This window comes from Tamandua tetradactyla, chromosome 1 (assembly GCF_023851605.1).
Source record: "Tamandua tetradactyla isolate mTamTet1 chromosome 1, mTamTet1.pri, whole genome shotgun sequence".
NCBI lineage: Eukaryota > Metazoa > Chordata > Mammalia > Pilosa > Myrmecophagidae > Tamandua > Tamandua tetradactyla.
Window position 1 is genome coordinate 78,143,984 of NC_135327.1, and position 15,125 is coordinate 78,159,108.

Here is a 15,125-nt window from a genome sequence, read left to right on the forward strand (position 1 = left end):
ACCTTCCATGTGGGAGACCCAGTTTTGATTCCCAGACCATGCACCTGCCCCCCTCAACCCCTCCCCCACAAAAAAAGAATTTCAGATGAAAATTTCTTAAAAATGTTTTAAAAGGTTATAAAAATAAAATTCTATGTGTGTGATTTATGCTATTTGTGGTAAGATACTTTCCCACGTATTAAAATCACAATGACTACCACACAAGTTTTGCAAAACAACAACAGGCCCCACCCTAATCAAGATGACCAGAAGAAGATGCTTTAAGGACCTGTTCCCCCTCCCCCCCACCTTACCTCCAGAAGCTTTGAACAACCAGCAAGAACTGGTAGAAACATCTTTCTGAAAGCTCCAGAAAATGGTTAAAGGACTGCTTAAAATAACAGGATGAGCACTGGATCAAGATAAAGGCCACTCCTCTCCTCCAGCCAACATGACAAGCAGTCTCATCACCCTCCCCCTCTCTGCATGGGACATGACTCCCAGGGGTGTGGACCTTCCTGGCAACGTGGGACAGAGATCCTGGAATGAGCTGAGACTCAGCATCAAGGGACTGAGAAAAACCCTAGAATGAGCTGAGAATTAACATCAAGGGATTGAGAGAACCTTCTCGACCAAAAGGGGGAAGAGTGAAATGAGACTAAGAGTCAATGGCTGAGAGATTCCAAACAGAGTCGAGAGGTTATCCTGGAGGTTATTCTTACGCATTAAGTAGGTATCACCTTGTTGTTCAAGATGTAGTGGAGAAGCTGGAGGGAACTCCCTGAAAATGTAGAGCTGTGTTCCAGTAGCCATGTTTCTTGATGAAGACTGAACAATGATATAGCTTTCACAATGAGACTCTGTGAATGTGAAAACCTTGTGTCTGATGCTCCTTTTATCGACCATATCAACAAAAGGGTAGAACATATGGAATAAAAATAAATAACAGGGGGAACAAACGTTAAAATAAATTTAGTTTGAAATGCTAGTGGTAAATGAAAGCGAGGGGTAAGGGGTATGGTATGTATAACTTTTTTTTCTCTATTATCGTTTTGTTTCTTTTTCTATTGTCTTTTTATTTCTTTTTCTGAATCGATGCAAATGTTCTAAGAAATGATGACTATGCAACTATGTGATGATATTAAGAATTACTGATTATATATGTAGAATGGAATGATATCTTATTGTTTTGTTTGTTTGTTGTTAATTTTTTTTAATTAATAAAAAAATAAAAAAAGATAAAGGCCACTTAGTGGAAGAATCTTACGGTGTCTTGGCTGGCTCCTCTTCCACCCCTCACCAACTCACCTGGCCTTAGATCCCTGTGTGTATCCCTGTTCCCAGTTCCAGTGGGAGCAAAACGACCCTCATGCACAAATTGGCAGCATGTATGTCTGGTCTGATCTCTCTGGTGGTGACTTGAAGGACTTGCTTTTCCAGAAGTTGCCCTGCAGGTAGAAGATGGCTCACTGAGCTCTCCTACAGAACACTTTTGGTGTGTAGTCAAATTTTGCTGCCTCTGGCAAGAGATTGCTGACTGTAGAATATACAGCACAGTGCCCAGGACCCTGAAAAAATTGTTTCCTAGGGAAGAAGGAGCATTCATAACTGGGAATTCCTAGGGCCATGTGCCTATTTCAAGATAAGAGGATCAGAGAGGCTCCTATGCTTTGGCCTGGAGTTATTCTCCAGATTGTATGGTTAAACTCTGAGGCACTTTCACAGGTCAATCTGCAAAGACTGGGAAAGCTGTTCTCTTTTTAACAACTCCTTCTCCTCCTCCTCCTTTTCCCCTTCTCTTTCTTCTTTTTCTTTTAAGCATTCAAGGAAAGCTCTGTCATAACATTAGCTGGATGTAAGTTTAAGGAACAGGTGCCTCATAGTCTAAATTCCTGTAATAATAAACTAAAATATCAAAATTTCCAGATTTCAGCAAAATATTGCAAAACATATAAAGAAACAGAAAGCAATGGCCCAGACAAAGGAGAAGATTAAGGCTTTAGAAACTATCAATAAGGAAGAAGAGAACTGGGACATTCTAGACAAAGATTTTTAAAAAATGGTCTTAAAGATGGCTTAAAGTACAGAAGAACTATAGATGAAAATAAAGAGAGTATCATTTGAAAGATGGCAATTGCAAACCTTGGGTTACCATTAAGCATACCTATAATACATGCATTGTGGGAGTCTGTGCCAGTACAGAAACTATATGTACCCCAGAAAAGCTATGTTTTGATCCTGAGCCAATCTTGTGGGGGCAGCTGTTTCTTTTAATCATGATGCAACATTGTAGGGTGGAAACTTCTGCTTTGATTATCTCCATGGAGATGTGACATGCCCAATTGTGAGTGTGGACTTTTGATTAGATGGAGATGTGACTCCACCCATTCAAGGCAGGTCTTGATTAGTTTACTAAAATCCTTTAAAAAGGGAAATATTTGGGAGAAATCTCAGATGTAGATTCTTGGAGAACAGTTACTCCAGAGCTGACAGAGACACAGATGTTTGGAGATGCTTGAAGATGCTTGGAGTACTGACCAAGAAAGCAGATGCCTAGATGTGGGCAGAAACAGCTCAACAGACATTGCCATGTGCCTTCCCATGAGATGCTAGTAAAACCAGAACCCAGAGTTGTGTCCCGGAGGAGCTACGTAAAGGCCAACAGATGGTTGGATAGGAAACCACTGGTATCAGAAGCTGGAAGCAGTGGAACCAGGAACAAGTTTCAGAAGATGCCAACCTCTTGCCTTCCTAGATCACCTTTCTTTGAGGCAAGGTATCTTTCTCTGGATGCTTTAGTTAAGACATATTTATAGCCTTAGGACTGTAAACTTGTAAGATTAAATTCCCTTTTTAAAAACTGTTCTATTTCTGGTACATTGCTTTCTGGCAGCTTAACAAACCAAAGCTGGGTGTGATCTAAGACTGCAGAGTCCCAGAAGGAGGAAAAAGAGAGAAAGGGGCAGAGAGAATATTCAAATAAATAATGACTGAAAACTTCCCAAAGTTAACAAAAGACTTAAATATTCACATCCAAGATGCTCAATAAACTTCAAATAGGATAAACCCAAATAGTCCTATGTCAAAGCATATTATAAATCAAACTGTCAAATTACAAAGATAAAGAAGAAATTCTGCAAGCCACAAGAGAGAAGCAGTACGTCAGATACAAGGGCGCCTCAATGAGATTAAGTGCTGGTTTCTCATTCGAACCCAGGGAGGCAAGAAGACAGCAGGAAGACATACTTCAAGTGCTGAAAGCAAAACATTACTGACTAAGAATTCTATATCTGGCAAAACTGTCTTTCAAAAATGAGGGAAACACTTTGGATGATTGTATAGTATAAATTGCATTAAAAATGAGGGGGACAATTTTTTTTAATTAAAATAAAATAAAGAGAAAAAAAATGAGGGGGAGATTAAGACATTCCCAACTAAATGAAAGCGGAGGGACTTCATCACCAATAGGCCTGCCCTACAAGAGATGCTAAAGAGAGCTCTACAAGTTGCAAGAAAGGACACTACACAATTAACTGAAGCCAGATGAGGAAATAAAGATCTCCACTTAAGATGATGATATGGGTAGATAAAACTACCAGTACTATTGTATTTTTTATTTCTAACTCTACTTTTTACTTCCTACAATTTCTAAAAGACAGATGTGTAAAATACAATGGCAAAGCAACGGTTTGGGATTCATAATGTTTAAATATGTAATGTGGCAAGAACTAAATAAAGGTGAGGGGACAGAAAGTATAGGAACGTAGCTTATATGCATGGTTTTGAAGTTGTTAAGTTGGTATAAAAGCAAATGAGATTATTATAAATTTAAGGTATTAAATTTAAGCTCCATGGTAACCACAAAAAAATATCAGAGAATATACAAACTCTAGAGACAGAAGGTAGAGCATAGGTTACCAGAGGTGGGGGCAGCAGCAATGAGGGGTTAATGTAAAATGAGTATAGGGTTTCTTTTTGGGGTGAAGGGAAATTATAACAATGTATGCTGGTGACTGTACTGCAGCTTTATGAATGAGATTAATCCCACTGAATGATGTGCTTGGAATAGGTTGGGATGGAAGGTTTATATTGTATATATTTTTCCACAATTTACAAAAGAGAAAGAAAAAAAAACTAAATAAATAATGACAATTAGATGAGATACATGATCCTGGGTGAGATCTAAGAATGGAAGAGAAAATGTTCAAAAGGACATTATTAGGACATAGGGAAAATTATAATATAGATTGTAAGCTTTATATCAATATTAAATTTCCTGAACTTGATAACTGCACTTAAAATTTTCACATCAGCAAATATCTTTATTTGTAGGAAATATAAATGGAAGCATTATGTGTTCCAGAAGTATGATGCATGCAACTTGCTCTTCAATATTCAGAAGATTAGATATAGATGGATAGATAATAGGTAGATGATAGATAGATAGATAAATAGATAGATAGATAGACAGATATAGAAAGAATGATATAGGAAAGTGGCAAAATGTTAAAATTAGTGGATCTGGGTATCTGGAGGTGGACGGGGGTGGTATGTTAAGTTCTCTATATGGGTTTTGTATTGTTTTGACAACTGTCCTGTAAGTTTGTAATTATTTCAACAACAACAGCAAAATCTCTGCAATTTGATAAAGTCACGATGTGGTATATTGGAAGATATGCAATCAACTTTCCAAGTTTGATAGGAGAGAATCATTTTGATTCACAGTAAAATGTAATTCATTAGGTTGATTTAGATTGTGTTTTACTTGTTGAGGAGGAGAGGAGAGGCTGGCAGCTAAAAGGATGAGTTGCCTGGATCCACTGTGGTCAACAGCTGATCTGATCCAGCAAATGTCCACATCTTGGAAAATAATTAATAAATCAGTAACTGGAAATTGAAACAATGGAATTTGCACTGGGTTGGGGATTGAGGCCTAAATTCTCCTCCTGGTTCAACTAGAAATTAGCTGTGACACTTCTGGCATCTCCAGGCTTTGTTTTAATACATGTAAAAGAGAGCACTGGACTAAAGTAATGGTTCTTTAGCTCATCCCTTTTAGTACCTTAAAATAATATTCATAAATTATATAACCTGCTGGCACACCTAATTTAAAGTATAAAGCAACAAGAAAAAAAACACACAATAATCTAATTGTAATATAAAGGAGAGATTAAAAAAGTGTTTTAAACAGTAAAATAATATTTATTTTGATATTTAAATGTTCAGCACTGGTTGACACAACAAAGTGGTTAAATGTTTGCATTTATATGAAAAATCACCGTGAACATAAATGCCACTAATGCAGATGAATCCAGCTGTGCTGTGATGGCCCTAATGATATTACTGCTGGTGATATGAAGGAATGAAAAACTGTTAGTATAGTTGTAAATAAAGCAAGTACAATCTTCCCTCATGTTTAGACAGTGTTTGCATGTTTAAAAAATTCAGTGTATGTTATAGGGTACAAAGACTACTTTATATTTACACATACAGCAGAGTCTGATTCTAGCCTCAGATGATTAAAAGCAGGTTTTTCATTGCATGAATGTCCAAGCAGTCAACTCAAAAATAATAGTGCAGAATTCTTTAGTGGATGGCACTGTGGAAGCCAACCTCGGAGCTAGTTGCCAGCGATTCTTGCCATTTGATATTCTCACCCTTGTGTAGATCTCTCCCACATTTATCTATGGAAGTGACAGTGTGAGACTTTTGAACTGGTTCATAAAAGACCTTGCCACTCTCTCGTATTCTCTTGAGTCACTGATTCTGGTGGAAACCAGTGGCCATGTCATGAGAACACTCAAGTAGCCCTTTGGAAAGGTTCATGAAGTAAGGAACTGAAGCCCCGTGCCAACAGCCAGCAATAATTTGCCAGCCATGTGAGTGAGCCAATTTGGAAGTTCATATCTAACCCCAGTGAAGCCTTCAGATGACTTCAGACCCTGACAATGTGCCTGTAGCCTCCAGAGGGCCTGGACTACCCAGCTAAGTTGTTCTCTGATTTATAAGAACAGTGAGATAAATGTCTTTGTTTAAGCCACTAAGTTTTGAGGTAATTTATTACATAGCAGTAGATAAGTCATAAAATGGACATGATTTTCCCTAACACTTCAATGGCAGTATAATTTGATAAGATATTGATCTGGATTTTGTCCTCAATGTCATGAAGATTGAAACTGTTCTTTGTTTCTATGTTAAACAGTTCTGGGACTAGGCATACTTTCCTGTGTTCGATAATACTGGAAACAAGCAAAAGTAGCTTAGCTTTTTGCTCTAGGAAATACTGCTCCCAGAATATAATATCGTAAGCCCATTAAATTGCTCACTTATCAAGTCTAAAATCTGCATTAGGTCCAATAAACTTAGTTTTGCATAATCAGTGGGTTTTTCTGGTAATCTTTGGGAGAGTCCACAGTCTATAACTACTAACAGATGAGAAAGGGAACTGAGCCTTTATTTTCTGATTCTGAGCCCCCTGGACTCTGGAATTTGTTACTGACTTTAATGTTTCTAAGCAAATAGGTGTTTCCATGTACTGGTAGATGCACACCTTTCCTTCCCCCTCTCCTGCCCCTCTTTCTTCAGAAATCTAAGCTTTCTTTTATTTTTGGCATGGGCAGTTTCCGAAAATCAAACCTGGGTCTCAGGAATGGTAGGTGAGAATTCTGCCATTGAGTCACCATTGCACTGCCCTAGAAATCTAAGCTCTTAATGAAGAAGAGAAAGAAATTGATTTAGGGAAGACATCGGAGGGATGTAGGAACAGGGCACTTAGACTTCTTTCCCATGCATTATGAGCTGTTAGGCAGTAGACCTTGGAGTCTGTAAAGTGAAAGATCCCTATTTGAACACTTTGCCCAGAAGAAGCAGAGCTACCTATTCCCAAGTAAATAGGAGCTTAGACAATGAACTTTCAACAGCTATCATGATGGAGGGAAGAACTCAAGCCCTGTCCCAATTTCTAGACATTATGCCAGGACAGAGGAAGGGCTCACTCTCTCTCTTTTTTTTTTTAACCTTTTACCACAGGTCTTTCTTTATATATATTTTTATATGTTTTATCAATAAATCTTCACACACACATTCCATACATGGAGTACAATCAATGGCTCACATTATCATCATATAGTTGTGTATTCATTACCATGATCACTTTTTAGAACATTTGTATCACTCCAAAAAAAGAAATAAAAATAAAAATTAAAAAACTCATATGTGGGCGGGCCGCGGTGGCTCAGCGGGCAAAGTGCTTGCCTGCTATGCCGGAGGACCTCGGTTCGATTCCCGGCCCCAGCCCATGTAACAAAAACGGAGAAACAGAATACAATAAAAACAAGAAAATGTTTAAAAGATGTTTCCCTTTCTTCCTTCCTTCCTTCCTTCTATCCTTCCTTCCTTCTCTCTGTCTTTCCTTTAAAAAAAAAAAAAAAAAAAAAAAAAAAAACTCATATGTACCATACCGTTACCTTTTCCTCTCATTGACCATTAGTATTCCCAATTTATTTTACCCTGTATCCCCCTATTATGTATTTATTCTTTATCCATATATTTTTACTCATCTGTCCATATCTTGGATAAAAAGAGCAACAGACACAATGTTTTCACAATCCCACAATTACACTGTAAAAGTTATATCATTATACAATCGTCTTCAAGAATCAAGGTTACTAGAACACAGCTCAATAGTTTCAGGTATTTCCCCCCCAGCCACTCCAATACACCATAAACTAGAAAGGGATATCTATATAATGCATAAGAATAACCTCCAGGATAACCTCTCAACTCTGTTTGAAATCTCTCAGCCACAGAAATTCTGTCTCATTTCTCTCTTCCCCCTTTCGGTCAAAACTGTTTTCTCAATCCCTTGATGCTGGTTCCTGCCTCATCCCTGAATTTCTGTCCTACATTGCCACAGAGATTTAAATCCCTGGGAGTCACGCCCTATGTAAGACAGTGAATTCACCTGCCTAATTGGCTTAGAGAGAGAGGCCACATCTGAGCAACAAAAGAGGTTCTCTGGGGATGACTCTTAGGCATAATTATAAATAGGCTTAGGCTATCGTTTGCAGGAATAAGTTTTATAGAGGCAAACCAGAAGATGGAGGGCTTGACCTATTGATTTGGTTGTCTCCACTTCTTACAAAAATATTAGAAATTCTCCAAATGGGAAAGTTGAATATTTCCTCCTTTCTCCCCAGTCCCCCAAGGGACCTTGCAAATACTTCTTTTTTGTGTGTGTGTATTTGTGTGTGTGTGTATGTGTGTTCACTAAGATTATATTTCAGTCAGGTCAAAAGCTAGGTGTAAGTAATAAGTAAAGAGACAAAAATTGTAGGTAGTTGTTCATATTATAAAATAACATCGAATATGTGTATAAAGTAAAATAATCAAATCTAAAACAATATAGACAAGCTGTTCTAGACACTTCTTAAGAGGATTAGGGAGGTAGTTTGAGACTCACCCACTGAGAGTAGTGACTGATATTCTCCAGCATCACATCTCTGAACAGCTTTTCTGGGATATACCCATCATGGTCCACTCTCCCTGAGTGAATTCTGTAACTACATCATTCAAGTTCTCTAATTCCTAAAATCATCAGAGATATAAGAGTTCAGAAAGGGCCATCTGCCAATACCCACAATAGAATTGAGAGCACAGCACTGAGGAATTGGTGACTGTTGACAGAAAGCTCAAACCACATTTGAGTTTCAAAGTTAGATGATTCTCAATGTTGAACAGTCATCTGTTTTTCACAGATATGGACACATACACATATACACACTGACTATTTAAGACTCAATTGTTTAAAAAAAAATCTCAGAAGACACATGGTATAATATAACCTGGACATTTCCTAATAAACTGGTCATTATGACTTGCAGATGGTGATGTAAAATTTTCACTTCAGCATTTATAATAAAAAAAAACATTTTCCACCTATTTCAAGTAAATATACAGACTTATCACAAGACAGTGAATACCTGTGTTTTGCTACTTTTATAACTATGGTTAGATTATTGACCAAAATGACTTCATTATTCTCTCATCTATGAAATCATTTCACACTTTGTATCTGAATATAATGTATGTGTATTATATAGGTATATTATTCAATAGAATGGCAGCAAACTTTGCAGCTAAGTATAGCATTTTGCAGAACTAAACAGGTATCACAGACAACTTGGAACAGTGTATGCTGCCTCACTTAACTCTCCATAATTTAGGTATTCATAATAACATACAAGCATGGACAGATCAGAAGCACACTCCACAGACTCCTGAGACTCCTACACCAAAGGATGATCCCAGCTGGCCATTCCAGGGATATGAGATCTTTCAAACTCAACTTTCCTTGGGCTCTTCAAAACCCATGTTCATCATCTTTCTTCTATCTTCACCTCCTTTTTCTTCAAGGGTAAAAGAAGGCTCTCAAGCCATGCTGGTCTTCCAATTCTTCGAGAATTTCACAGGGCCAAAACTTTTACCCTCCCAATATATTCCTAAATGCAAGCAGTAGCTGCATTGTCAACAGCTCAGCTGACAACCGTCTTCCTCTGGGTTTACACTCACAATAAGATAAGCATCATTTGTACCTGAATCTCCGTAAGCAATGTTGTATTAAATGTGCTTGGAGATTTACATTTATTTACTCTTCAAATTAACCATGTTAAGGCAGATTTACTGATGATGCTTTCACCAAATTCCAGTGCTCAGAAGTTCTTTACCACTCTAGAAAAAGTACCATGGAGGACTTTCCTTTAATGCAGCTGGCATTGTCATCATTCATGGATGTGGCCCAAGTACTCCCCGATTGCAAATACTTCTCTATTCACTGCCCAAATTACTGTGGACTATATTGGAGAATTACACTAACCTGGGCAAACCAACAAGATCTCACAACCTACTCAAGATTTCATGTACTTATTGTGTTCAACTAAACTGACCATACAAGTAAAATTAGGAAATACAGTACCCAAAATATAAATTTTGCACCTCATGAACATCTTTCCCTTTGATCTCACACAGAAATTAAAGTTCTAAAATATGGACCATATCATTGGAAGGCCTTTCTTGAGGCAAAACTTAGATTTTATTTCCCACCAACATGGTAAGAGGAGGCTCAAAACCAAATTTAACTTTTCCATCCTTATTTCATATTATATTTAAAATCATGACATATTTAAGTAGACACTGAATTAATCTGATTCTCTACACATTGATTCAGAGGCAAGAATGTGATTTGAAAGATAGTCCACCACAAAAGGGAAGGAAGGTCTTGCCTCTAGTTATGCCATGATGGGAGAGGCCACTTAGCTACTAATTATTTTTTTTTTTTGCCTTCGTCCTTCTGGAAGAAACTTGATTGTCTATAGATGAATCAATTTAGGCAAGAATCATAACTTCTCTAGTCCTCAGTTCTCAAAGTCTGTATGGGTAAGTAAGTCAGGAGTGCCTTAGCTGAGTTGTTCTGCCTTGGGGTCTCTTCTGAGACTGCAGTCAAGATGTCAGCTGGTGTTATTGTCATCTGAAGGCTTGACTAGGGCTGCAGCATCCACTTTCAAGATAGCGCACTCACATGGTTAACAAATTGATGATGACTGTGAGTGGAAGACCTCAGTTCCTCTCCATGTAGGCTTCTCTGTGGGGCTATTTGGGTGTCCTTACAGCATGGAGGCTATACAGGATCTATGAAATCAGATTTAATTTGATTTTGGAATAAAGTTAAGTAGCATGACTTTTTTGTATCTAGGTGTTCTGAAGCAACCTCTATTTTTGCTTCATCAGATGAACTGGGTTATCATGTTCCAAGATCTCATTCTCCTACTGAGAACCCAGAAATGCATTGTTGCCAGTGCTCAGGTTGTCCAAGCACCAAGGAAATAAGATGCAGGCTAACTGAAGATGATGGTGGGCATCAGCAGGCCTACTTATTCCCTGTTCATGGGAATGAACTCTAACTGGAACCTAAAGACTCTAACTAGAACCAAAAAAGTCCACACGAGCAATGCTTTCTCCTCACCTAATCCAGCTACGGGGCGTGTGAGCACAGAATCAAAACAAAAGAATTTCAAATTATCTTTCCAGCAATACTGGGATGTATGAGGGACTTGCCCTCTAGTGTGTGGATAAGATAGTCAATGTGTCTGGAATATTTCAGCCCTTTGGCTAAGAGTCTCTATCCCCTGAATATGCTGGGTATTCAATGCCTACACTGTGGGCACGTTGTGCTTCTGCTGCTCCCTTTCTAACTGCGAGTCTTGTCATCCTCACAGATCCCCTTTCTTGCCCCTTAGACGTATTGCCATGTAAGCATTCACATGCTAACATAGTGAAATTTCACCGAGGACTTTCTCCAGGCTGCCTGTTTGTAGGAAACTCAGTCATCCACTAATTTATGAGAGCTCAGTTAGGCTGATGCTTTTAACAGCTGACCAGAATTCACAAATTCAACTGTCAGAGGTGACTTTTAATTCTCAGATCTTGGGAGGTTTTCTCTAGCCTGCAAGTACTGACGTTTGTGGGAATTCAAATTCCAATAGTCTTTCACTGTTGTAATTGCTTGAAATGTCCTCTAAATTCTTTTCAGTTGATTTCTTTGTAAATCCAACAGTGAAATCAATGTATCAAATCATATATTTCATATTCACACATATCTTTTCAGAAATAGCAGGAAAAGTAGGAAGTAATTTCGGAACAAAAGCTGCATCAAATGACATTAGCTGGATGAATAATCATTTGCCTTTTCTATATCAGCAAAAGACTTTATATATTCTAGAAGATACTTTAATTTACTGTTTTTCTCCCCAAAGTAGAAATGAGTTTATGTGGTGCCTGGGTGAAGGTTATTATCTGGAAACTCAATTGGTACCTTGCTTTTGGTTGCTGCATAACTATTTTATTGTTCCTAAAAGAAAGTTTTATCACAGCCTTGATTCTACACATATACTAAGCCATCATGAACATGTAAAAGGTTCCATTCTATACTTGGTATTTTCACCCCCATACTTAAAAAATATTTCCTTTAAAAAGAAGAATTTTGTACTTCTAACTGATTTCTTCCTTTCTTCATGTCCATCCCATGAGAAGTGAATACGCATGGAGGAAAGAATATGCTATGAGAAAGAATACACCTAATAAACGAGTTGCTCTGAAATGAGGCCTGGCTTCCCAAGGGATCTTAACTGGTACTTCTTTTTTTTTTTTTTTTTTTTTTTTTATGTTTTTTAGAATTTATTTATTTATATTTAAAAGGAACTATTGGACAAAGATTCACCAGAAACAACCCGAGCAAGCACGAAAATTCAGTTAATACTACTGAAACACTACCAAAGGAATTCCAGGAAACACAGTTCTGGACACGATAAAAATCTCTGATATGAAAACTGCTGCATACTTTTCTAAACACACGGTGGTATAAGTAACAATATCCAAACACTTCTGTTCTTTCATAAACACATAAAAATTAAAATACCCATTAAAAACCAATATATCTTCTCTTTAAATGTTTCTTACAGATACATTTTCAATCAATAGTGGTGTGGTTTCTGAATGAAGCTGAATGTGAGAAGGATAGAGGGAGGAGCCCTAGGGGCACAAATGAAATCAGAAGGAAAGATAGACGATAAAGACTAAAATGGTATAATCTAGGAATGCCTGGAGTGCATAATGATAGTGACTAAATGTACAAATTTAAAAATGTTTTTGCATGAGGAAGAATAAAGGAATGTCAATACTGCAGGGTGTTGAAAATAGATGGTAATTAATATCTTAAAACTTTAAGTTTTGTGTGAGACTATAGCAAAAAATGTTTATTTGGTACAAAATTTATATTTTGACTAGTACATTTCCTAATATAATTTATGTGGACAGCTTAACTGAACACCGTAGTACATGGAACCTTGAGTAGGGCATGAGATTTCACAGGTTTGTCCAGAGTGATGCTTCAATAAATCCCCAAGTGATCTGAACAGTGAATAAAAAAGTATTTGCAAAGTCCCCTTAGAGGAATGGTGACAAAGGGGGAAAATTCAACTTCCTGAAGTGGAAAATTCTTGATATTCTCACAAGCCATGGGGACAACCAAAGCAATAGGCTGAGCCCCCAATCTTGGGGTTTGTTCATAAGAAACTTAACTCTGCAAAGGATAGGCTAAGCCTACTTAAAATTAGGCCTAAGAGTCACTCCCAAAAGAACTTCTTTTGTTGTTCAGATGTGGCCTCTCTCTCTCAGTCAACAGGACAAGCAAACTCACTGTCCTTCCCCTCTCTACATGGGACATGACTTCCAGGGGTGTGGACTTCCTGGCAATGTGGACAGAAATCCTAGAATGAGCTGGAACTCAGCATCAAGGAATTGTGAAAACTTTCTTGACCAAAAGGGGAAAGAGTGAAATGAGACAAAATAAAGTATCAATGGCTGAGAGAGTCGAGACAATATCCTGGAGGTTATTCTTATGCATTACATAGATATCATCTTTTTAGTTAAGGTGTAATGGAGAGGTTGGAGAGAACTGCCTGAAAATGTAGAGCTGTGTTCCAGTATCCATGTTTCTTAAAGATGATTGCGTAATGATATAGCTTTCTCAATGTGTCTGTGTGATTGTGAAAACCATGTGTGTGATGCTCCTTTTATCTACCTTATCGACAGATGAGTAAAACATATGGATTAAAAATAAATAAATAATAGAGGAAACAAATGTTAAAATAAGTTTAGTAGATTGAAATACTAATGATTGATGAAAGGGAGGGGTAAGGGGTATGGTATGTATGAATTTTTTTTCTGTTTTCTTTTTATTTCTTTTTTTGAATTGATAAAAATGTTCTAAGAAATCATGATGATGAATATGTAACTATGTGATGAAATTGTGAGTTACTGATTATATATGTAGAATGGAATGATCATATGGTAAGAATGTTTGTGTTTGTATGTTGATATGTTTAATAAATAAGATAATTTTTAAAAAAACAGTGTCGTTTAAGAGATTTTTCCATTCACAAATGAAACAACAATCCATCCAAAAGGAACTGATAGTCTATATAGGTTCATAGTGCAAATAAAGAGTTCTCTCTGCTGCAAATGAAGTTTCTAATATACAGAACAGATAAAATTCTTACATGCACATGCTATACTAAGCAGATGGTCATGCAACTAGAACATTTAATAATTTTGCTGGTGATGTCAATGGGAATCCGAATATTTCCAAACTCTATCACTCTATCAACTTGACTTGAACTCTTATTTTAGGCTTTGTATTTTGCTTTTACAGTTTTGCTAATGATTCAAACATGATTCAAATCCCTGAAGTATTCATTATAGTCAAAGGCATATCCTACAACACACTTGTCTGGAATTTCATATCCAACAAAGTCTGGTCTATGTCCAACACTTCCAGCAATCCTTTTCACCAGTAAGCTTCTGACCTTGACTATCTTTGGACTATACTGCTTGGCCAAAGGAAAGCAAAGTTTACATTGTTTTGCCGGTGCCAATTATATCTTCAACAATCAAGACATTCTTTCCAGTCAAAGTTGAGAGATTGTCTCCACCAATTACTTTTAGGTCCCCTATTGATTGATCATTACAGTAGCTCTGTAGTCTGATAAAATCTACAGTCATAGGAATGGATCTATCACTATTTCAGTTCAGTGCTTTGATGTAATTCAGTAAGTCAGCAAAGAATTTATAGCCCCCCTTGAGCACACAAAGGGCTACAATGTGATGTCCTCCCATCTCCATCACACCTCCAGCAAGCCGTTGGGTTCTGTCCATAATTAGTCCATGAGGAATAAATGCCCCTTCCCAATCTTCAGCATAATGATCAGGTATATAAAACAAATTTAGGTCAAAACCTAGTTCATCATCGCTAATGAGGACACTGGGACCATAGGTCACCATAATGGAGCATGGCAGAGAAGGAAGCAGGAGGGGAAAAAGAGGAAGCAGTGGAGGTGGAGAGCATTGCGCGGGAAGGCCGGGGGTTGGCGAGAAAGCTCTAGGTCACCGCCGCTGCCACCAGTGCTGGGAGCAGAGCTTTACTGGCACTTCTTAATGTGCTTTATCCATTTCTATGGAGTTTACAATGGTCTCTGTAAGCTTATATTTGAAAAGGAACCTCCGTGTTTGGACCATTGAGGCAATAATCTCTT

At 37.6% G+C, this 15,125-nt stretch overlaps 1 pseudogene; it reads right to left on the minus strand.

Moving 5' to 3' along the window:
* Positions 1–14,219: 14,219 nt before the first annotated feature.
* LOC143684946 (hypoxanthine-guanine phosphoribosyltransferase pseudogene) lies at positions 14,220–14,874 on the minus strand (annotated as a pseudogene).
* Between the last annotated feature and the right edge of the window lie 251 nt (positions 14,875–15,125).